Raw genomic sequence first — 23,416 nt, forward strand, 5'->3', positions numbered from 1 at the left:
GTTTACATCTGACTCCACTAGCATCAATGGCCAATCAAGTGGTAATCGTATTCAGGACGGAATTGGCGCCTTATTTCGGAGATTGATGCTTCAGCTGTGATCCATCACTTGACCTTGGACCTTGACTCCTCAGCCCACGCCTCCCAGACCAAGACCTGGCCCAATCTGTGGTCTTTGGATAACGACTTGACACTTGGCGTCTGATGTCAGCGTGGGCTTGATAGAGTCACTCTCGCTGAGTAATCTACGAGTTGAAAGAGAGCAGAGTTCATCTGCACTTGGGTAGGTATTTTTTCAACACGATTTTTGGCTTTGTCACTATGGTAAAATCACTCAGGTACTGCGATTAAGATTGGGGTAGTGTTTACTGTATTATCATTTAAAAAATATGTAATTGAATATTCTAATCTTTCTTCAGCAAATTAACTTGAATATAGGATTTATAGGATTTGGATTTGTCATCTTAAAAAATGTTCCCAAAGTGTAGTATGAATCTTCAATTCAAGCATTAAGAACGAAAGGTTACAAATATTACAAAATAATGAATTTTATGACGAGAAATTCTATAATAAGTGACCTAATAAAAGTTATTTAGTTCTTTAAAATGCATGTGGTACAAATAAAATACGATTTGAACACGAAGGAATGTCACATAAGAGCACTTAGCATGCTTAGGTGTTTCCTTCGCTCAACGTTAAACGTCAGTCGGCTGAAACTTCACCTTTTGTTCCGAAGGACCGATTTGCTCATGATAGTACCAGATGAGAATCTAATGTCCCTGTCAAGTTGTAGAAAGCTGCAATACCTGTGGTGCAGCTGCGCAGCCAGCGGACAAATCGCCACAGATAAACAGTCAACTCGGAAGCCACTGGCGCAGATCTCGCACATAAATGAATCCGTAAGGACGAGTCTTAATCTAGTTTATACCGAACATTAGCGCTAAAGACTGGGTAAACCGCGACGGCACGACCAATAGAATTCACTTACACTACGGTTAACCTTTCGTTGTCGATAAAGCCCCGAGTTTGTTGGCGCGCTGGAGCGACGCTGCCCATCTCAGTTCCATATACGGGGACTAAACATTTACGAGTGAGACTTGCAGTTGTCATCCGAGATAAATTAAACTTTATACGAACGCAAGCGGATTCTTCAAATTATCCCGGTGATTTCTCCTCGAGGATTATATTTGAATAGAGCCGAAATTAAGTGCTTTTATACACTTTTCGTGTCGGAAGTAATGCCTCAAATTCTCGCACGTTTATGAAAGCTGAAATTTGGATGCCTGATTCTTTAAGGTGTTTAGGCTACTTTAGTTTTAATGGGCAAGTTTCCGTTTAAGGCAGGATAGGTTAGTGCGTTAGTGAAACTTCAAAGCTTGCGAAACTTGAATTTTGTTTAACCAAAAGGATTTATGTAACTCCACATCTAAAATTTTACAGTTAAAGGTATATTAACCACTTACGTATCATAGAACGTCTGTTGTTTCATAGTATATTTTACCTGAAACAAAAGAACATTTGTATTAGTAATACAACAAGAAATGTCCACATCAGCTTGTAAGGCAAGAAATGTATTTGTGTTAGCTTTATCTGTATGAGTGCATGTGCACTAACTGCATCAATTACTACAACAAATACGCAACTGGATCACTATCAATATTATCGAGCTGGTTATGAAAGTTCCAGCAGAACCAACGTCAACAATATATAAATCAAATATGAATTTCGCTTAGTAGGTAATTTATTCTTCTCGCCTACAAATTATGCAAAATAAAATGAAAGCAGGAACCTAACATCCGGTGATACAACTAATCAGCACCACTAGCGGGTTGTCAAAAACGCTGTGCTATTCCAAGAATTAATCTAGCTTCTGCTTCTTGCACGAGTTGCGGATAAGAGATCAAAGGAACGACCGACGCCTAATGCATAACACGCGCTGGACATCGGCGATTGCACAACTAGCGCGGAAGACGGACGAACGTCGCTCATAATTAAATGCTTGTTCGGAAGAAAGTGACATCTGGAGTGGGAAGCTATCGAGTGGAAAATGAAATAATAATACGGACAGATATTGGAAGTAGAAAGCTGGCAAGTGGAGTGTAACAGTCCTGAGGCAAACGTGGCGATACAATCTAGACGGCGCGGCGTGAAGTCTCCGCATGATGGGTTGACATCGCCCTCAGGACATCTTCCTGCTGCTATACACTTGCTGACTGTACAATCACACTGTTTGTACAATCTAGACGGTGCAGCATGAAGTCTCCGCATGATGGGTTGACATCGCCCTCAGGACATCTTCCTGCTGCTATACACTTGCTAACTGTACAATCAGACTGTACAATCTAGACGGCGCAGCGTGAAGTCTCCGCATGATGGGTTGACATCGCCCTCAGGACATCTTCCTGCTGCTATACACTTGCTGACTGTACAATCACACTGTTTGTACAATCTAGACGGCGCAGCGTGAAGTCTCCGCATGATGGGTTGACATCGCCCTCAGGACATCTTCCTGCTGATATACACTTGCTGACTGTACAATCAGACTGTACAATCTAGACGGCGCAGCGTGAAGTCTCCGCATGATGGGTTGGCATCGCCCTCAGGACATCTTCCTGCTGCTATACACTTGCTGACTGTACAATCACACTGTTTGTACAATCTAGACGGCGCAGCGTGAAGTCTCCGCATGATGGGTTGACATCGCCCTTAGGACATCTTCCTGCTGAGATACACTTGCTGACTGTACAATCAGACTGTACAATCTAGACGGCGCAGCGTGAAGCCTCCGCATGATGGGTTGACATCACCCTCAGGACATCTTCCTGCTGATATACACTTGCTGACTGTACAATCAGACTGTACAATCTAGACGGCGCAGCGTGAAGTCTCCGCATGATGGGTTGACATCGCCCTCAGGACATCTTCCTGCTGCTATACACTTGCTGACTGTACAATCAGACTGTACAATCTAGACGGCGCAGCGTGAAGTCTCCGCATGATGGGTTGACATCGCCCTCAGGACATCTTCCTGCTGCTATACACTTGCTGACTGTACAATCACACTGTTTGTACAATCTAGACGGCGCAGCGTGAAGTCTCCGCATGATGGGTTGACATCGCCCTCAGGACATCTTCCTGCTGATATACACTTGCTGACTGTACAATCAGACTGTACAATCTAGACGGCGCGGCGTGAAGTCTCCGCATGATGGGTTGACATCGCCCTCAGGACATCTTCCTGCTGAGATACACTTGCTGACTGTACAATCAGACTGTACAATCTAGTAGACGGCGCAGCGTGAAGCCTCCGCATGATGGGTTGACATCACCCTCAGGACATCTTCATGCTGCTATACACTTGCTGACTGTACAATCAGACTGTTTGTACAATCTAGACGGCACGGCGTGAAGTCTACGCATGATGGGTTGACATCGCCCTCAGGACATCTTCCTGCTGTTATACACTTGCTGACTGTACAATCAGACTGTACAATCTAGACGGCGCAGCGTGAAGCCTCCGCATGATGGGTTGACATCGCCCTCAGGACATCTTCCTGCTGAGATACACTTGCTGACTGTACAATCAGACTGTACAATCTAGACGGCGCAGCGTGAAGTCTCCGCATGATGGGTTGACATCGCCCTCAGGACATCTTCCTGCTGAGATACACTTGCTGACTGTACAATCAGACTGTACAATCTAGACGGCGCAGCGTGAAGCCTCCGCATGATGGGTTGACATCACCCTCAGGACATCTTCATGCTGCTATACACTTGCTGACTGTACAATCAGACTGTTTGTACAATCTAGACGGCACGGCGTGAAGTCTACGCATGATGGGTTGGCATCGCCCTCAGGACATCTTCCTGCTGAGATACACTTGCTGACTGTACAATCAGACTGTACAATCTAGACGGCGCAGCGTGAAGCCTCCGCATGATGGGTTGACATCACCCTCAGGACATCTTCATGCTGCTATACACTTGCTGACTGTACAATCAGACTGTTTGTACAATCTAGACGGCGCGGCGTGAAGTCTCCGCATGATGGGTTGACATCGCCCTCAGGACATCTTCCTGCTGAGATACACTTGCTGACTGTACAATCAGACTGTACAATCTAGACGGCGCAGCGTGAAGCCTCCGCATGATGGGTTGACATCACCCTCAGGACATCTTCATGCTGCTATACACTTGCTGACTGTACAATCAGACTGTTTGTACAATCTAGACGGCGCGGCGTGAAGTCTACGCATGATGGGTTGACATCGCCCTCAGGACATCTTCCTGCTGATATACACTTGCTTAATGTACAATCAGACTGTTTGTACAATCTAGACGGCACGGCGTGAAGTCTCCGCATGATGGGTTGACATCACCCTCAGGACACCTTCCTGAAGAAGAAATTATCTGGTCGTAGCTTCAAAACCTAATGATTTGGTCATACGCCACATATTTTCCCTCTGATCAAGCCAACAAAGAGTACACTATTAGGTTTTTATAGTCTAATTATTTAACATCAATTTTGTAGCTTAAAACTTATGATGAGAAAAATGCACTTTCAAATAACCTCGACAATTGACGTAACTGGCACATTACTCGATTAATAGCATGTTATGAGCTTACACTCTACTCTAGTCTGAGGTAAGCTCCATGTGTAGACAGGAGAGTATCCGTGGCTAATCGCACCTGTGGACGAGGATAGCGCTGGAGTTAAGGAGCAGGTCACAGGTTAAGGATGTGACCACCGCTGCTCGCTGCAGAAGTCTCCACTTCATTATTCATCTCAACACTAGAAGGTAATCTCCAGGTGCGGAGGTCGTAATGACTTCTTCTTAAGGAGTTTCATCAAAATAACGACGTAATTAGGTAATAGCGAAGCATCTTGTGTAGTTGAAGACTCTTTATGTAACACCAAGGGTGACGGATAGTATCAGATGTAACAGAGTTGACGATAGCGTATCGACATATTGGAGGACATTTTGTATACGTTGCCCTTTAGTGCCTTAAGAAATGCAGCCGTAGTCATGAATTTACGTAAAACCATCGGTATAAAATGAGTTACTTGATTCTGAGAATAAAGTTATAAAGGTTATACTTTGAACATTCATAGTCCATACATATGTCACTAATTGTGTGTATTTTTTCTTAAACGTTATAAGGGTTATTTTAGTATCTTAACGACGAGTATGAACGGAATATTTTAAAACAACCTTTTTTAGAAGTTGGTGAAGGTCCAGAGGATAATTCAAATTAAAATGTGTTAACGTTTTTCAAAATTGAACGATCGAGTTTTTTTTCCATTCACAGAAAATATAACACACTATCCACCACTCATACGACTCATTGCCCTATGTATTTATGGAAATCTCTCACCATACCGTACAGGAATACAAGTGTAACAGAAAACCGAGCGTTCCAAATACATAAGGAGCTACAAGCACGGTGGGTGACACTAAATAGCCAATTGGCATATAAAGCAGCACTTTCGCTCTACCTCCGTGTATAAGGCGTGAACTATGGCGGCTCCATTGTGCCTGGGTCATCCAACAGGTTATGCAAGAGGCAAAAAGCCACTGGGACCGCAATGAATATGGACGTGCAGAACTGTATCTAACCAGCAACGAGAGTAGATGTAACGGTTACATAACTGCAACTGTTACTGGCCTGTCAATCACACGTGATCATCTGTAGATTTCCATCGTAGTTTGGGGATTATTATGTGGCTTTGTTATGTAATTTTATTATTTAGAAAGATCCACACAACATTTTGCATCAAGTAAATTCACCAACCCACTGTTTAATGTTGAGTTAAGGAAAAATTATATGCATAAAAGTGTACATACTTCTGAACTTAACTACATGAAACTAAGGCCGGGCGCGCACTATCCCGACCACGACCACGACCACGACCAAACGCCCGACCAGTGGTTGTCATTCACCATGCGACCAGAGCACGACCCGACCACGACCCGACCAAGGCAACGAATGATTTACAAACTTCAGTGTCAAGATGATTGTTGAAGAAGTAGTTGTTATGGTGCATTTGTATTGTAAGTACGTTAAGCGGAAGAAGAAACTATACTGGGTATATCCAATGTTAACTGTCAGGTCTGAAAGGGCATTTTACAACATTTTATGAAGATCTACGTCAATATGAAGACAGGTTTCAAAAGTGTCAAAATCCTGCAACATTTTACCTAATGGGTCACTTCAGAGACCGGCGCAAAAAACTAGTGCTCACCGTTTGATTGGTCAAGGAATACTGGGGGTTAAGTGGTGTACTGGTCGGGTCGGAGGCAAGTCGGGGGTAGTGCGCGTCGTCCCATTACATTGTGTGCTATTTTTGGCTGCAACGACCAGCGGGTCGGGCCCGACCAAACTGAAAAATTTTGGTCGTGCGACCAGGGCCCGACCAGGGTCCGACCAGTCGACCAGTGCGCGCTGTTCCATTTATTCCTATTATAAAACTGGTCGTGTCCGACCAGTCGGAGTCGTGGTCGTGGTCGTGGTCGGGATAGTGCGCGCCGGCCCTAATATCGGTAAATTATTTGGATCGAGATAAGTAATTATACAATACATAATTAGTAAAACCTACACAATCAATATCTGCACAGTCTATAATTGAATACACAATTGTTCAATAAACCATATCCATATTGTTAATGTATGTCAGAAGACTACTACCTGTAGACTCTGCCTTTTCAAAGTAGTAAATCTGCTAGAATAAACGATAGTTGTTAAACTGTCAAGGGAAGGTATGACTAGGAGGCGTATATGGCTTCTTGCTGTTAACTAGAGTACCTTCATACCTCGCATCGCAGTACGTTGTTAGGTTACATTGCATAATGGCGGTCGGGAGTTTAGAAGGGTCTGAAAACTTTCAAAGAATATGTATATATGCATTTGTACGCAGTTTTTGGTGGGGATAGGGGTGTTGAAATTCATTAAAAATATATCTGAATGAGTTCTTGAAAGTTATTTTCCTCAAATGAAGGTGTTGAGGTTGTTTGTTTTACACCAAAATGGCAGATTCACTTCGTCGTTCGCTCCATGGGTCTGAAGATTATTTGAGTACCTTGGAGTGTCGAATCAAAACCGACCACTTGCTATCAAATGTACATAGCTAACATCTTGTAGTGAACAGTAGTAATATACATTATTCGTTTTATTATATGTAATTTAACTTGAAAGTCTGAAAGTCCGTATTATTATTACACAGTATAGCTTTTACTCCAATCTGAGCCACAGAAAGAAATAAAATACTTGACATTAAGTAAGCAAAATTAAGAAATGATTCGAAAATATCAAAATCATGTATATTTTGTTTTAACACCTATTCTTTCTAATGAATCAATAAATTTCCTTATAACAATTAGTACCTCCTACCAGATCAACAATGTTTACAATCATCCAAAAATTTCTAAACAAATTTAATCCGGTTTACCTATAAACGAACAACTTTTCGAGATCAAGGAATCTGTAAATGTTGAACGCAGAAACAGCTCAAGGAGAGGGAAAGATGCAGTTTCAATGTCAACAATTCATAATAGTAGCCATTGTTATTATAATCGTGAACTAACACCACCCACTGACGGTGAATGGAAGAAAAATGAAAGAAGATATGGGCAGGGCTCCATAACTCATGGGGAACCAAGGCCTTAGTCTGTAGTCGCGGATACGGGCAAATACCACGCGTGGTTATAATTAAATTTATGACAGAAGGAATTGGCTTTCTGACCACTATGATATTGTCCGAGTGAATGTCCAGATGGTATATTACATTGTGGTGGAGTGGTTCTGGTATGTGGAATCGTTATACCAGGTACTGGTTATTTAGAGGTTTTATCGTCTCATATATTTAAATAGGCAGGCACGTTTCTTGAAAACCTTTTTTTCTCAGCGTGTGTGCATCGCAGGGAAAATCTACACATATTGTTAGAAGATATTTGCCTCTAGATGTGCAGAATCCCTTTATAAATTAAAATATGCTCTAAAATAAAGACAACAAATGAATTTAAAATTTAAATAACATGGGCCTTATGGGTTGCTATGGTGGTAACGAAATATAAACAGAAAATCAAAACAAATTAAAGCAATTCCAATTGCATGATTTATTAACAGCGTGGGGTGAAAATAAGTTTTTACAATACATATTTTTGGTAGAGTTTCGACCACGGGGTGACCTCTAGTATTGTTTTATTGAAGACATATTTGTAAGACTTGTCATTTTTGAAAGCTAGAATAACATTGTAATTTGCCCAATTGCATTATTGTTTTGCATTTGTCAATAATAACATCTAATAACTTAAAAAAATGTTTGGAATAAGAGCAATAAAATAGTTATTTGTGTAACTAGTGGTGAAAGTGGCACTTTGCTGCACACGAGAGCAATGTTTACGCACGAGCCGCAGGCGAGTGCGGAATGATCTCGAGTGCAGCAAAGGCCTTTTTCACTCGTGTTACACATTATATTTTTCCTACAGTCACTATAAAACATAAATAATTAGTCTTTCAAACACTAAACAACACGTTTTTAGGTTCAGCTAGCAACACAATTACACAAATGGTGCCCTGGAGAAAGTAGTACCCGTGGTCCGTATCACTCCGCTATTTTTCCTCGGCAAGAAATGTGCTCCGTCTTTTGAGAATATAGTTCCGTATGTTTTTGTAATTTGAAGTGGTTTCCGCGCCTAAAAAAAATGCTTTAAAGGTATTTTCTTGTTTATTAAGACCGTAGGAATGTTTTAAAAACGTTTAAAAGAAAAGTCCAGAAAGTTCAGAAATACCAAAACTATAAACACGAAATGACAGGTTAAATCGTAGTTATAATAGTCAATCAGCTGTTCATAGTATTATTATCTTTAAGTGTTGCCAACCTATTTCCAAGCGTACACGGATTACGTGCATGATAAAACCACGCTGTTTTGTGTTGTTTGGTTGGAATCCTGGTGTGCGGCAAAGTATAAACCGTGCGGCAAAGTATAAACCGTACGGCAAAGTATAAATATGCAGCAATTAGCAGCTTTCTGTACTATAAACAGTACAGGGAAGCCAACTTTGTCGGGTGACTGTAGGAAAAAACATATATCGTATAAAAGTTACCCCTTGAATACTACGTTTGTTGCAAAGCATATTATTTTACAGTTTGGTATCATTGAAATGATTGTTCCTCTTAGAATATTTGTTTGGTATCTAATTGACTAGTGGGTTTAAAAATTTGTTTTTTTTTACATTTTGACAATAAAAAGTACTGTGCACTTAGTTATTATGGAAAACCACTATGTAATTTCTGTTTGAAAAACTTCCTTGTAGGACCGAGGAAAATATTAAAGAAACCTATGAAACTATAGATTAATTTTTTTCACAATTTGTCAATTTACAATAATGTAGATGGTAAAATGAAGAGCTTTGTACAAGCAAATTTACATCTAAAAAAGTGTACTTAGGTATTTTAGGAAGTATTAACATGATTGACTCGAGTTTAGTTAGCATATGTTGAAGCTAAATTAATTGAACATTGCTTGGTGAATCTAATACTTTTTATTTTGCTCTTGCCATTTATATAAACACCTTAAGATGAAATAGTAAGACACGCATCATTAAAACTTATCTTTACGTCGTACACAACTTTATTGCGACTTTGTTTACCTAATTTACAAGCCGGAATACAATCTCAAAAGTAATTTATGATACAGTAATCTATGTAATATCTTGAATGAGCAATTTACAGTCAATCGTGTGATGAGGTGGGAAATCGCTAATCCCATAAGGCGTCTTATAGACTATAAACGAGCCGTATAAACGTACCATGTTGTGGTACTTGTAGTGGTTAATGTTACATGTGTATGAGATTACGTGTGTAAACCCACTGCTTTGAGTGGGTGAGAATGGGGATTTGATGGTGTGGAATGATTTGTGTTTAATGTTATGTCTACCTCCACTATTAATGTTGATTCTAATAGAGTGTTGGCTAAAAATTAAAATTAAAGAGTTTTAAGTACCTCTCAAATTTATCTGAACGGATGTATTTTAATTCAATGGCTGCAAAATTAATCGGAAAACTAGGTAAACTCATAACTTTAATCAGAAATCCTATGAATTGGTGCTGATGAACCTGTATGCAAATAATATTTAGAAACTAGCTAAACACTTGAAGCACAAAGTATGATATTATAGGTTTTATTGGTGTATAAGAAACAACTTAGACATGTTTTGAAGCGTATGTATGTTTATGTGTCCTTTCCAACCATTAACCACCAAATGTTATGGGTTATTGCCGGTTAACAACGGTTTGGGAAACTTAAGCAATACCTATTTACATGATAGAAAACCAAATTTATGTAATAGGCCTCTCACAGATTAAAGAGTTGACGAGTGTCTTCCTTTTAATCTTTATTATGCAATATAAAGTATATATTACGTCCATAAACGTTAATGTTTCTCCAGCCCAAACGGGAAGACCTTTAAACATTCCTTACTCCAGACAATGAGGTAGCGTATCATCCTCAAAGAAATGACAATAAAGGTTAACACTACAAAAAGCCAGTGACACGAAGCCGCAGTTTTGACACATGTTAGCACTCTGTCCCTTTGGCAAAGGCCGAAACCTCAGGACACGTTTTTGTCTTCATAATTTACCATGGCGACTGCAGCACAATTAAAGAGCGGTGGGACAAAGCCGCAAGAGAGTATTTCGGATTCTGACGACGCCGCAGTTTTGACGGTCGACATGCCAAGCGATTCATCCTCCAAAAAGGTCACTAAACGCTCAAAAACTGGTCCGGTCGACTAAAAAGAGGTGCTCTTGTTTTTGGTAAATTGGAGGAGGAAAGTGGTCAACCTTCGCCAGCGGCTTATTCTCTCGGGCTAAATTTAGCCATCTGAGTAGCCATAGCCTGTTTAGTAGCTATAGCCGTCGGAATAGCTTTAGTAGCCTTCGGAGGAACCAAAGCTAGCCACTTTAGCCGTCGTTGTATAGGCGGTTATATTAGTTGTCGTCATTCGTATTCACATTAAAATACCCTGTGCACGTATGCATAGATACGTAGTATATTATTTCTACGCGGATACATTACTGATCCCAATATAATTTGACAATTGTTTCTCACCTCCACATCCTACGAAGCTAGGAGCCTCTAGCCCAGATGCGTTTATACACATTACTTCTAAAAGCTAAACTTACATATTTTATCAAATGAGTTTTTAAATTTCAGGTACGTTTGAGTATAGGTAGTTTTTCTATTATCTGATCTTAATGCTAATGCAGTAGATTGTTCTATAACAAAGTGGTTGAAAATTGGTTTTTAAAAAGAACCCGTACGATGCGTTGCAAATATGTATTCATTACTGTATTTGAATTGGTAGTAAGTTAGAATTTAACTTTATACTAAGAAATAGTTACTATTATTTTATAGGTATATATCCTTAAGTCAAGCCTAACACATGCCCAGGTTTTGTATTGAGGTAAAAATCGGATGGCAACGATATCTTGTTAAATATCAGCCAATACCTATCAACCAAGCTTCATACAATGTTTCAAGGCAATATTTAGCTTCGATAGCAATAGTGTACCATCGACGTCCCAAAAGCAACCTTTTATACCTCACAACCGGAAGACACTATGTCTTTTAGGATATAACCTCGGCTTCACCTAGCATAGCACTTGTTCCACAAGTCGACCGTCGGTTCAGTCTATGGAACGAGTTTAGCAGAGAAACGAGGCCGAACGAAATATCAGCAGTTAACTTATGACCTCTGCGCCCTTGGAGATCAGCGCGATTCATTTCATAATGACACGGTGGCTGCTCCTTAATTGGTCCTTACCAAGGATATCAGTGGTTCTTATGTAAACTCTTGGTTTTGCTTCGTATTTTACACTCCATAAGATCTGTCACACTTTAGTGATCAGGCAAATGGTCAGTGTTATTTAATAGTTAATGGTTTGCTGTGATTGAATTGTTATGCAATAGAAAGTTGACTTCCTTTGTATTGTTAGAGGCTCTTGACAAGACAGTAATTTTTATATTACAATATGTTTTTCGAATTTAGGTTATTTTTATACGTTGTTCACATAAAAAAAAAACATTACAACTAAACTTATATAGGCTTACCTCCGTCAGTAGTCCAAAATTGTGTCTTATTTCAACTAATGTTGTTCAAAGCTTACATGTTTCGTTGCACTGCAACATCATCGGAGCTTTTTGTCAAAACATCAAATAATTTAAACATAGAACAAAACACGGAACACGAAACATTTAAACACGAAATAACACGATAGCGCTATCATGAGACGGCACGGCAGCGGTTGTAGGTAGACTGGCCAGCTCCGACGATGTTGCAGTGCAACGAAACATGTAAGCTTTGAACAACATTAGTTGAAATAAGACACAATTTTGGACTACTGACGGAGGTAAGCCTATGTAAGTCATTATTCGTAGTCCAGGGGCTATCAGAATGAATAATATTACAACTAAAAACTGAGCATTCCCTTAAACCATTCGTTAAAGTCTCCTTGTATTTCACTATGTATATCATTACTAAAATAAATAAGTAAACAACGTATAATATAAAAATAATATAGATTTATGGAATACGTTTGACAAAAGCCAACTAACAACAAACTTATAATACTAGTAAGCCAGACAAAAAATATAGTAATCTTAGATTTGTTTTAAGGCATATTAGACATACTCTATTGTTTTAAATACAGCAAACACTTAGCCAATAGTGAAGACGGGATGTTGTAACCAATATACACTGAACTGCAACTGAGAAATCCCCACACTATGCAGTATACAAGCAGATACATCTTGTAGAATCTCCCACACCTTAGCACCGTACAGAATATTATGAAGCTGTGGTACAAAACGTTAATAGAATGATTAACCACCAGCTTATCTTAACATAGCCCAAAGAACACTTTTATAAATATTTTGAGTATCTCAAGTTTGGTTTTTGGTGTAAGTAAAATGTTTATATACTCAACGAAAATCTTGCTTACCTATCTAAGAACCATATTAAACATGATAACTCGTACAATGTCTTGAAACTATTATGAAATATATGAAACTAAGTCCTGCAAATAAAACTAGCTCTTCGATAAGAATTTCCTTCCATCATTTATTTATTTATTTATTTCCTCTCAACGGTTACACCATTTTACAGCGAATATACAACTTACTACTTACTTATACAACTTATTACAACTTATTACTTAGCGAATATACTTACTTATACTTTTTATCATGTCTGCTTCAATGAGGAAAGTAAGAAATCAAACTACTTTTCGCAAAGAAAAAGATTCAAACACTCTTAACGATCCACAATTTATTCAAATCGTGGAGTATTAAAACCAGGAACACGAAAACGGCAATAAACGTTCCTGGACGTCCGGAGAGTGATGCAAATGAAATGGGTTCAGGTTTCAAAACAAGTGTGATCGGACGTGTCGCCCCAGTTACGTCCGAAGGTCGGATAAGTGTAAACTCTTGTCTGAGGACGACATTGTCTCGGTCTGGGTTGGAGATTCACGTAAAGGTCGGTTCACTTTGTGTGAAGGGTACACGTTGTACCCGACAAGCGAGCTTTGCAGTTTTTCACAAAAAACAAATGGTCGAGAAATAGTAGAGGTTAACAATATCTCATAGTAGATATCTTATATAAATCTTATATAAAAAAGTCACTTCACAAATTACGATTTCACATCTAATTAATAATAAATATAATTTTCCATAATATTTTGATTAGAATCACGGATTATAACTCGAATCACATAACTCCCAAACCTTTGTAAGGTTGAAATTGATGTACCAACAGGTTCCTAAACTATGGAGAATCATATAAGAATAGACTTACAGAAAGCCATAAACCTAAGCGTATATTAAATAAATCTTGTTTCGATATAAATCGATGATTTAAATAATTCCTCTAATAGACACTTGTAGTTTTCTCTCACTTTTTATTTTCCTTTCAATCATCACAAAACATTTAATCATACTATCGGATATATTTGCGGAAACTACAACATAATGTTTATGAGAAACACAAATCTATACTATCAATGTAGATTAAGATTACAGTTTATTCACCTAATATTTGATACTTGGCTTTTGCAGTCGAAACCCTTAATACCATTCGGAACACCTTTTAAATCACTAAGATCTAACATATAAAAGTTAGGACATGTCTCTACAAACATACCTCGAAGACTAACATTTATTCTTGATTACAACATGTTTTCTACGAAACTCTTACGCTGCAGAAAGTTAACTAGTCAAGGAAGACAGTCTTGGACCTGATTAGAACCAGGACACCGATGTAGCGGAGGCAGCATTTAACACAGTGGGCGACTTACAAGACCCTAATGAATATGGATGACCGGGAAACGTCGCGATCTTCACCTGGCTACGCATTGTGGACTCCATTAGTCTCCTATCCTTCAATTAAAACTCAGAAAGGTCGCGTCATACGTTCTGCGATGTAATGAAAGCGAACAAATGAAACTGATACACCGTCTGATTTAATTAAATTCGTTATTTACAACCGGGTTACTATATGGAGGTCAGGTAGTAATGGAACAAGATTGTACGTAATCACCGCAGGAAGCGCTGTCTATCGGATGCTGTAAATCTGAAGCTTACAGATTGATATTCCGGTGTTCTAGTTACCCAAGGACGGTATAAAATGGCCATTTAGCTGGTATTCATGAATATTGCTAGTTGCGCAACATGGCTTCGGTTGATCATGGGTATTGGGTTTGTTGATAAACACGGGGTGAATGAGGAAAATCAAACATTATAGGTAAGGAAATTTGAATTAGTTTAGTGTGAAAGTGTATTACATGAAACACGGGAGTTAGTTTACTAACCACTGTAGTAGGTTATAATAGATGTTTGATTTTCGGTTCATTACTCAGCCGTTTTGTACACATATACTTTAACAGATGAACTAATTGAATTTCAGAAAAAGTTAATTTACCAAAAGAAATAATTACTCTTTTTTCTTACATATATTTCAATTATCATAAAAAATCTACTAATAGTTTGAGATAAATATTAAATTATTTGTTAAATTGTCTTTCAGCTGACATTTATAATGTCTTTGTTTGGTTTCAATATGTTCAAAATTGAAAGGTTATATTAAGCGTTTTATGATTGAGACGCCATCACTCAATCGTCGGTGCGTATAAAACGTATATGCCTTATGTATAACGGAATAAGGATAGTATAACAAATATAATATTAGAGTATTCTCAATTCGTCAAACACTTTCTTTAGGAGGGATCGTTATAAGAATTTAATAATCAATCAAATAGTATTTCCAGTTAAGTTGACGTCTTTTTTCTGGGACCAGAATCAAAAGGACTACAGATGACGCACACTTCTAAAGTTTGGACATTTTAATTTCAAAAAGCTACAGCACCGCTATTTCAACCAACCTAAAACTATAGTATTCTCAAACCAAAAAAGAACTAAATAGTCTTACTTCAATTACAATCAAAACTGTTCAACATGAATCATTCGATCTGTTCTACATGCTAAACGCATGAAGATATAAAGGGCAAGATTGCACGACATCATGCATGCCGCTTTGTTTCCTACCAAAGGCCAATGGTAAGCAATGATTTGTAAAGTTTGTAATGCAGATCGGATGGAGGGACAATGGGTTGATGTTGTGAAAGTGGGTCGGTGTTAGTAATTAATACTGCAGACGACTGAGGTGGAGGCGCGTCTTGCACAACTCATATAACTCATTGTCCGGTGTCCTTGCTTGCGGTCCATCCATCCATCCACACGTCCATCTATACGTCCACCCGTACGTCTATCCGTCCATCCGTACGTCCATCCATCTATACGTTCATCTATACGTCAATCCATACGTCCATCCGTACGTCCATCCGTACGTCCATCCATCCGCCTATACATCCATCCACCCATACGTCCATAGATACGTCCACCCGAACGTCCAACCACACGTCCGTCCGGACGTCCATCCATCCATACGTCCATCTAGTCGTCTATTAATTCGTCCATCCACAGGCAAATTCATCAAAGCAGCTAACCATATTTCATATACTTCTATACAAAAAGTGTATACATTTGCCAATCCACACATACGTTCCTCTATTCATAACTAATTAATTAATCTAAATTCTGAATCAATCAATTCATCGACATATCCTTCTATCTATATATCCATGCCTATGTATATACTATGTATGTCACGTATAATCTATACGTGGCTACAATGGATCATATGTATCCATCCATAAAATAGTTCGATTCACTCATTCGTTTATCCAAATACGCGTATCTATTGATATACTTTAATGTATTTATCCATAAATCCGTCTATCTTGGGTATTAGGAGAGAGACGGTAAAGGTAACATAATGTATAAACAAATTACTTCAGTGTCCCAAACAATGTACTAATAAATTTTAAATATGGTTTGGAAGTTTGTTCGCAGTTCCCTTGAAAAGTTATTTTTATATCAAAAATTAATCATAAATTGAATAAAAGGCAAATCAAATAGTTGTATTGGCCAAATATTAGTCGATAGGCTGTATTTAATTAAAAACAAATTGAGGAAATTAATCTACTAGTTTTATTTATGGGTAAATAAATTTAAACTTAAAAAAAATTTTAATAAGATAACAAAATGCAAATCGCTCTTGTGTTGTGAAAGAGCACATTACTGAATCAGTTAAAATCTCAATTACAAATTTGTCTGCTCGGTCAATACTTAATGTAGTACAATTCCAAGTACGATTCCGTTGCACCTGTCAACCAAAAGTGTTGAAACGCGCCATTTTGCAAGAAGTGTTTTCAGTAATTCACAGGACGTGTGTAGCAACCACATTTCCATCTCTCGGTAGAGGTCATTGCTTCAAACACGTTATATAAGGTGGCATTGCTGGGACAATGCAAAAGTAGTCCAATGCAAAGCGGCGCAGCTCAACGGATCAATCATTCCTACGAAAACGAAAGTGTTTTTTATTCAGTTTCAACCTAGAAAGTGGAATTTGCATTGAATGTACTGGATAGGTCATTGTTACACATGTGTCCGTGGTGACATCGACAAGATACGCACTGCGTGTGTCTGCGACGTATGACAAGCAACAACAGCGTGTAGCTACGGCGTATATTTTATATTGAATGTACTGAAAAGGTAATTCTTGCACATGTCTGTGGTGACGTCAAAAATGAGATCACCACGGCTTGTATATGCGACGTATAACTACACAAACAACTGTAGCGTATAACAGCAGCGTATGTTTGATATTAAACGGTATGTGTTCAAGAATGTTACATTGAAAATAAGATCCGCACTTCTCACGCCTGCGACTTGCATCTGTTTTAGCAGCTGCGTGTGACTGCAGAGTAGGCTATATAATTTATATTGAAAGTACTGGAAAGTTTATTGATACACAAGTGACAATGAGATCAGTACGGCGTGTGTATTGCGACGTATAACTACATAGTATAAGAGCAGCGTATGTTTGATATTATAATGTACAAGAGAAGTCGGTTTTACCATTTTACTCATGTGTCAATATGTAATTTTGATATCGGCAATGGATTAAGTGTAGCGTATTTGTCGTGTACTTGCTAGTAGTAACAGTAGCGTATGAATGCTACTAAAAGTAAACATGTTTCAATATACAGTATTTTTACAGTTTTTTAACCATACTCTACTATCACTCAATTTTATTTCTGAATATTATATATATAACAGAATATTATACATTTATTTTAAGGTTTAACAATTTATAATCTACAACTTTTGAATATTGCATATATAATAACAGATTATACATTTAATTTAAAGGTCAACAACTTAAAATCTGTAATTTAGGCACCTCTTATTATCAACGGGCTTCTAAACAATACGACATTCTGAAATGATATTATATAACTTATCTACCTTGTGATATATATAATATAGTATATTTTATATTAAACATCTTTTACTTTGATGAAAGTAGACAAAAACCATTTGTACTTTAATTTTAGTAATCGTATTAATTTTATACCATATAGTGGTTTCACTTTCGTTTTAACAGTTTTAAGTTAATAGGTTAATTACATAGTTCCGAAGTAAATGTGATTGTGTTTTGTCAATTCATGCTATAAAATCTTTGTGTTTACTTTTGAGAAGGAAACTGTATTTTTGTTCGCGAGTTTTCTGCGTTTTTTAAGGTACTCGCCTGATATAGACACCTGGATTTTAGTATTTTAAATTGGTTTTCTCCCCAAGTCACAATTTCCAAGTCGCCCCTCCTTTTATTCCACTCCTCACAAGGTAACCACCCAGGAGGATAATCAGTATAAATTTCCTTTAATATTTAAAATTTGCTATTAGGAAAAACAATAAATGCCAAGCTATTCTATGTAGATTTAATTAAAACTCTGCACTGACCAACTCAAAGTACCGATAAAAATGAACAAACAAACATATTTGTATCAATACTATTTAGATCTAGCTTGATGAATTTCTTCAAAATTAAACAGAAACAAAATTAAATTAAAGCATTGGGAAATCCTTTAATAAAATAAAATTAAATTACTGAATTGACTTCAAGAGAATGACGTATTGGATGTCCCGTTCGGAAACGTTCATTTCCGTGCGCCTTCAAAATTGAAACGGCAATCTAGAGACTTCCGTAGACTGGAGCTTTTGTTGTTCCAAACATGTGATTTTAAAAATTTTTGTTTTGATTTAACGTTTTACTTTCTACAGCATTATTCCTTTAAAGTATTAAGTAACAAGGTAATTTTCGTATTAAATCAATAATAATTATATAAATATATTTTATTGCTATCTTAAAATTGTTTTCCGATATTACTTTACATTTATACATACGGCACAATTTATGAAGCTTGTAAAATAAAAAATGTTAAGTGAAATTCAGTTTATTGGAGAAGTTTAGACTTTGGAATTTACAATTATCAACTAACTTTACCCGCAGACAAACCTTGTGGAGCTTTTGCATGACGTTGGAAACTATGATTAGTAAAAGGTTAATTTCCCCTTGAGTTAGTAAATAAATATTACATGCCCTCGTTCCCAGGATAGGGTGTTGGTATTGGTTAGTTCTAACTGTTAATAATAATGTTAATAATATTTGTAATGGGTTTTGGTGATGATTAAATATTACGGTGATTTTAAGTTAAATATATGTTCTGCGTGTATACAACTTAATTTCTAAAATGCAATAATCTTTTGTCTGAAGCATATTCAATTCTTTGCTTCTTGGCTTAAAAAAACAAAATTATATTCATATGCCTAATAGTATGTATGTGGTTCAACAGCAGGTGATTTTAATATATGGACTAATACGTGAATTCTACGCTTAATCGGGTGATTTCAAAATATATAAATTGATATTCAAATTGCCACCTGTTTCTAATAATGTAATTGAATAATGTATCATGCCGAAACAAGAGTACTTCCCGTCATCTTCAATAGTTCAGAACTTTTAACACTAAAGGTCCTCCGTGTTAATGGAATAAAGTTAAACTATTTTGACAAATAATATTACATTTTAAAATGAATGACAAAAAACAAGTGGTAAAGATGTTTTCTTCATATGTAATGAACACGCTGCATAATGCATTATGATACACATATAGAAAATCAATTTGTTTGCTAATTTTGTTTGAAGGATTATCACATAAGCTCAAGTAAACTGATGTACGAAGTCAAATTGTTTCACTGTTAAAAAATACGTTACAAACTTGACATAGGCCTACTCATTAGCGTATTCTTATTAAAATGTTTAGAAATATTTAACAACACGAAATATTAATTTCAAAACCAGTATTGATGCTAAATAAATTTTATATTTCTAAGAACATTTACATTTTATTCAGATGATAATCTCATAACATAACATATTCATTGTAAACACATTTTAAGTTTTTGACACAATATGTTTTAACTTGCGCTTATTACCAGTTTTCTCTTGGTTTAACTAAAGTAATATTATAATACTATTTTGGATAAAGACGTGTTGTGATATAAACGGATTCAATAAGATTATATATCGTACCTTATTATTTATCAAAGTTTATTGGAATACATGATTGAAATAGTCACAAATACGTAACTTACTTCAAAGTATATAATAAACTAGATAATTTAATTGTTTCCTTTACTAAACTGATATATGATACTAAATATCAATACAATTTAAACACTGAACGGCAAAGGTGTTGGGTCACTTTCGATCAAAGGACCGACCGACACCTTTCGGTCACTCGAATTACTAAGCTAACATTGAAATGCGTCCATTGTTTACAAATCGTCGACCCACATTCGGACAGTAAATCAGTATCAGGCCCTCGATAAACCGAACAGGTGGAGGAGGGGATATAATTGTGACTGTCATAAACCCGGGTACAACGGACAAGGATGTTTACGAGTCCCCAAATTTAGCGGGAGTCATAAACGAAGACGCTTTTACGGCGGGAAAGCGGATCAGCTGACTCGAATATGATTTGCAAGGGAATTTTGCATTTTGCATGCATTTGTGGTGAATTGTAGCAAACCCGGTTTGTCGGTAACGGGAATAGGTGTTTTCATTTTTGTATTGCAGTATGTTGAAGTGAAATCTTAAAATTGGTTCAGAGAACTTTATAGTGTGTAGATCTAAGGTAAAATATTAATCTGTTTAATTAAAAATTTTAATTAAATATTGTAGTGCCAAAATATTATACCGTGGATTAATTTTGCTTCATTTCCTTAACAACTCTACATCAGGCATACTAAAAGAGCTAGTGTTAAACATTTTTAATATAAGTATTAAAGCTATATAGAGTAAAAGGATAAGTTACATACGATACCTTTTTAGAAGATTTACTTTTGAATTACAAATATAAAGAAATATGTATTTTTATTTAGGTGTAAGCGATAACTTACTAGAAAAGATAAACGAACAGAAATTTTAAAAGTAAATGAATTTCAGTCCAATTTAGCTACATGCAAATGTTAGCGTTTACTAATATATGTAAGTTTATCACGTTTAGAAAACGAAAGCCTTATTTACTTTATTTTATACACCCTAAGTATTTTTGTTAAAATATTAATAATTGTATAGCAAACAATTAGAATATTTCTAGCCATTGATTAATTTGACAACATTTTTAATCTTAGCCTATTTGAGTTATAAAAAAATGTTATTCTATAATTTTCTTAAACTTATTTCAGCAAACCCGTGTAAATTTATTCAATATTTGAGGATAAAAACTTCTATTAAGATTGTTTACAGTGTTTTGTAATGTCGAGTTTTTATTCGTAATTTATTTTATTTATTACATTTTTACATAAGCAACGTGTCAACTATATCGTATTTCAATCACAATAATTTTAGCATTACCGTGATATTTGTCAAAATACCTTGATTAAGCGTGATTTCTTACAAGAGTTTTACTTAAGAAAATATTACATATTAGTATATGATGGAATCCACCCTTACTTAGATTACAGTAATTAATATAAATAGTTGTCTGTACATTGTTTTAAACATGCATTCTATTCCGTAACGTCAGAAATAAATAAATACGGTTTATTATGTATTTTAGATTTTTGATTGTAAGATTTAACAGAACTACTTAATACTTTCGTCTCTTGTTGATACTTTTTTTAGGCGACATTTTGGATTCTTTACTTTTACGCACTTTTGTTTTCTCCTATTTATTTCAAAATAATATGACTTAACCATCCATTTTATGTCCAAATATTTTATTCATATTATTAAAAACCCCTTGACTATTGATTCTTTAACTATTGAAATAAATGTGTTTTTTTGCAGGGAATAGAGGCGCATTTTATACGTTAATAATACCTGTTGGTATATCTTCTTAGCTATTGTTATTACATTTTAAGTTTATTATAATAATAACGTTGACACATTTAAATTTATTCAAACGGTTAAGCAAGAAATCGGTGTTTACAGTATTTCAAGTTACAGCAGTCTTTTACATTAGTTTTAACAGGGATATAATTTGGTGAAAAACTGTGATATAAATCAATGTTCAGGCATTTAAATTATTTCTTGGTTTTTCCGTTAAACTGTAATGGGTCTATTTTTATTATTCAATCACTTAAATGCTATTTTAGGCCTATCTGACTTGATTTTAAGAACTAAACTTTCGTTAAAAGTTGTTTATGCATTAAGATATACATTTGTGCGTAAGGGATGGGATTCCGATATAGTACAAATGATTTTAAAACAATCTTTATCAAAGCATTATCAGAGGGTAAATTTATATGTAATATTTATTATGAGATATTTATATAATAAATTATTCAAAAAATTTTATATATTTTTTAAGAAAAGCCGTCTTAACTTTTTTACAAATATTGTACAGCACTGTTTTTTATCAGTGGATGTCGGGGAATCAAACATTTACATGTTTATATCATTTGTTCGATTGTTTTAAAATTGTCTTAATACTTTAAACATTAAGTTATTCAAGCTATTTAGTCTTCTTCTAATTTTTATGAATATACAACTTTAAACATCGGTGACAATTTAACTTTTTCCAGCACTTTCATAAAATGTATCATCCTTGAAACTGTAATATTTTATTATAAGCACTGAACAGGTCACTAACGGATAACAATTTATTAAACTGACAAAGAGCCCGTTAAATGTAGGATTACTTGCGTGTTTGTACTCATTTTATAATGTTTTAAAATTTTAAATTTCACTTTGATCCTATACATTTATGTACAAAAGGTTTATTTTAGGACAGATATTTTTTAAATGTATTATATTGCTATTAAACTTCTTACCGAACAAATGTTTGATTTTTGAACAATATGTTGTAAAAATGTTCGACATGCCACGTACCACGTGGGGTTAGTTACAATTGTATCTAAAGTTCACTTACAAACATTTATTATTTTTAATTGTAAAGAAACCTATTATTAAACAAAGTATTGTTGTTGTTTGCTGACCTTGTGTAGGAGCTGGCCGGGTATTGGTCACGCACACTCGTCACTGGCACTCAGTTCCATTGGCACTTCACCACCGCGTCCATCTACCACAACCACGTCAACGCACATAACCCAGCACACTACTGGATACTGGTCGTCGAGCCTACCCTCTCCCTCCTCCCACTTTTACTCTTTAATCCGATTCGGTTTTTTATTTCTTCTTGACCAAGTGAACCCTGCCCCCTCTGCACGTCCCGTTACTCTACCCCCTCCACACACCCCCTGGAACACTTTTCCTTTCCATCCTCTGACGCGAGGCACACGACTCCTGGCCGCGGAATGAGCCGAAGACCCGGTGATTTAGAAGGGGAAAACTCGGTTTTTTCTTGAGGTAGGGACACTGCCCCTCCCTCCTAACTCCCCCCCAACGGTCCGCAGTACTGCCCTAGTTCTGTCATGCGCCTCTCTCTC

At 36.5% G+C, this 23,416-nt stretch overlaps 1 protein-coding gene across 1 annotated transcript in view; it reads right to left on the minus strand.

Moving 5' to 3' along the window:
* The window catches only part of LOC128990303 (histone-lysine N-methyltransferase PRDM16-like), a 64,861-nt gene extending 41,679 nt beyond the window's left edge, over positions 1-23,182 (minus strand). Inside the window, exon 1 of the mRNA XM_054412632.1 lies at positions 22,967-23,182. The gene's annotated coding sequence lies outside the window, so the exon portion shown is untranslated. The remainder of the gene's footprint in view (positions 1-22,966) is intronic.
* Positions 23,183-23,416: the final 234 nt, after the last annotated feature.

The sequence above is a fragment of the Macrosteles quadrilineatus genome, unplaced genomic scaffold, assembly GCF_028750875.1.
Source record: "Macrosteles quadrilineatus isolate MER2022 unplaced genomic scaffold, UCM_ALF_1.0 Scaffold_3__2_contigs__length_128488019, whole genome shotgun sequence".
In the NCBI taxonomy this organism is placed as follows: domain Eukaryota; kingdom Metazoa; phylum Arthropoda; class Insecta; order Hemiptera; family Cicadellidae; genus Macrosteles; species Macrosteles quadrilineatus.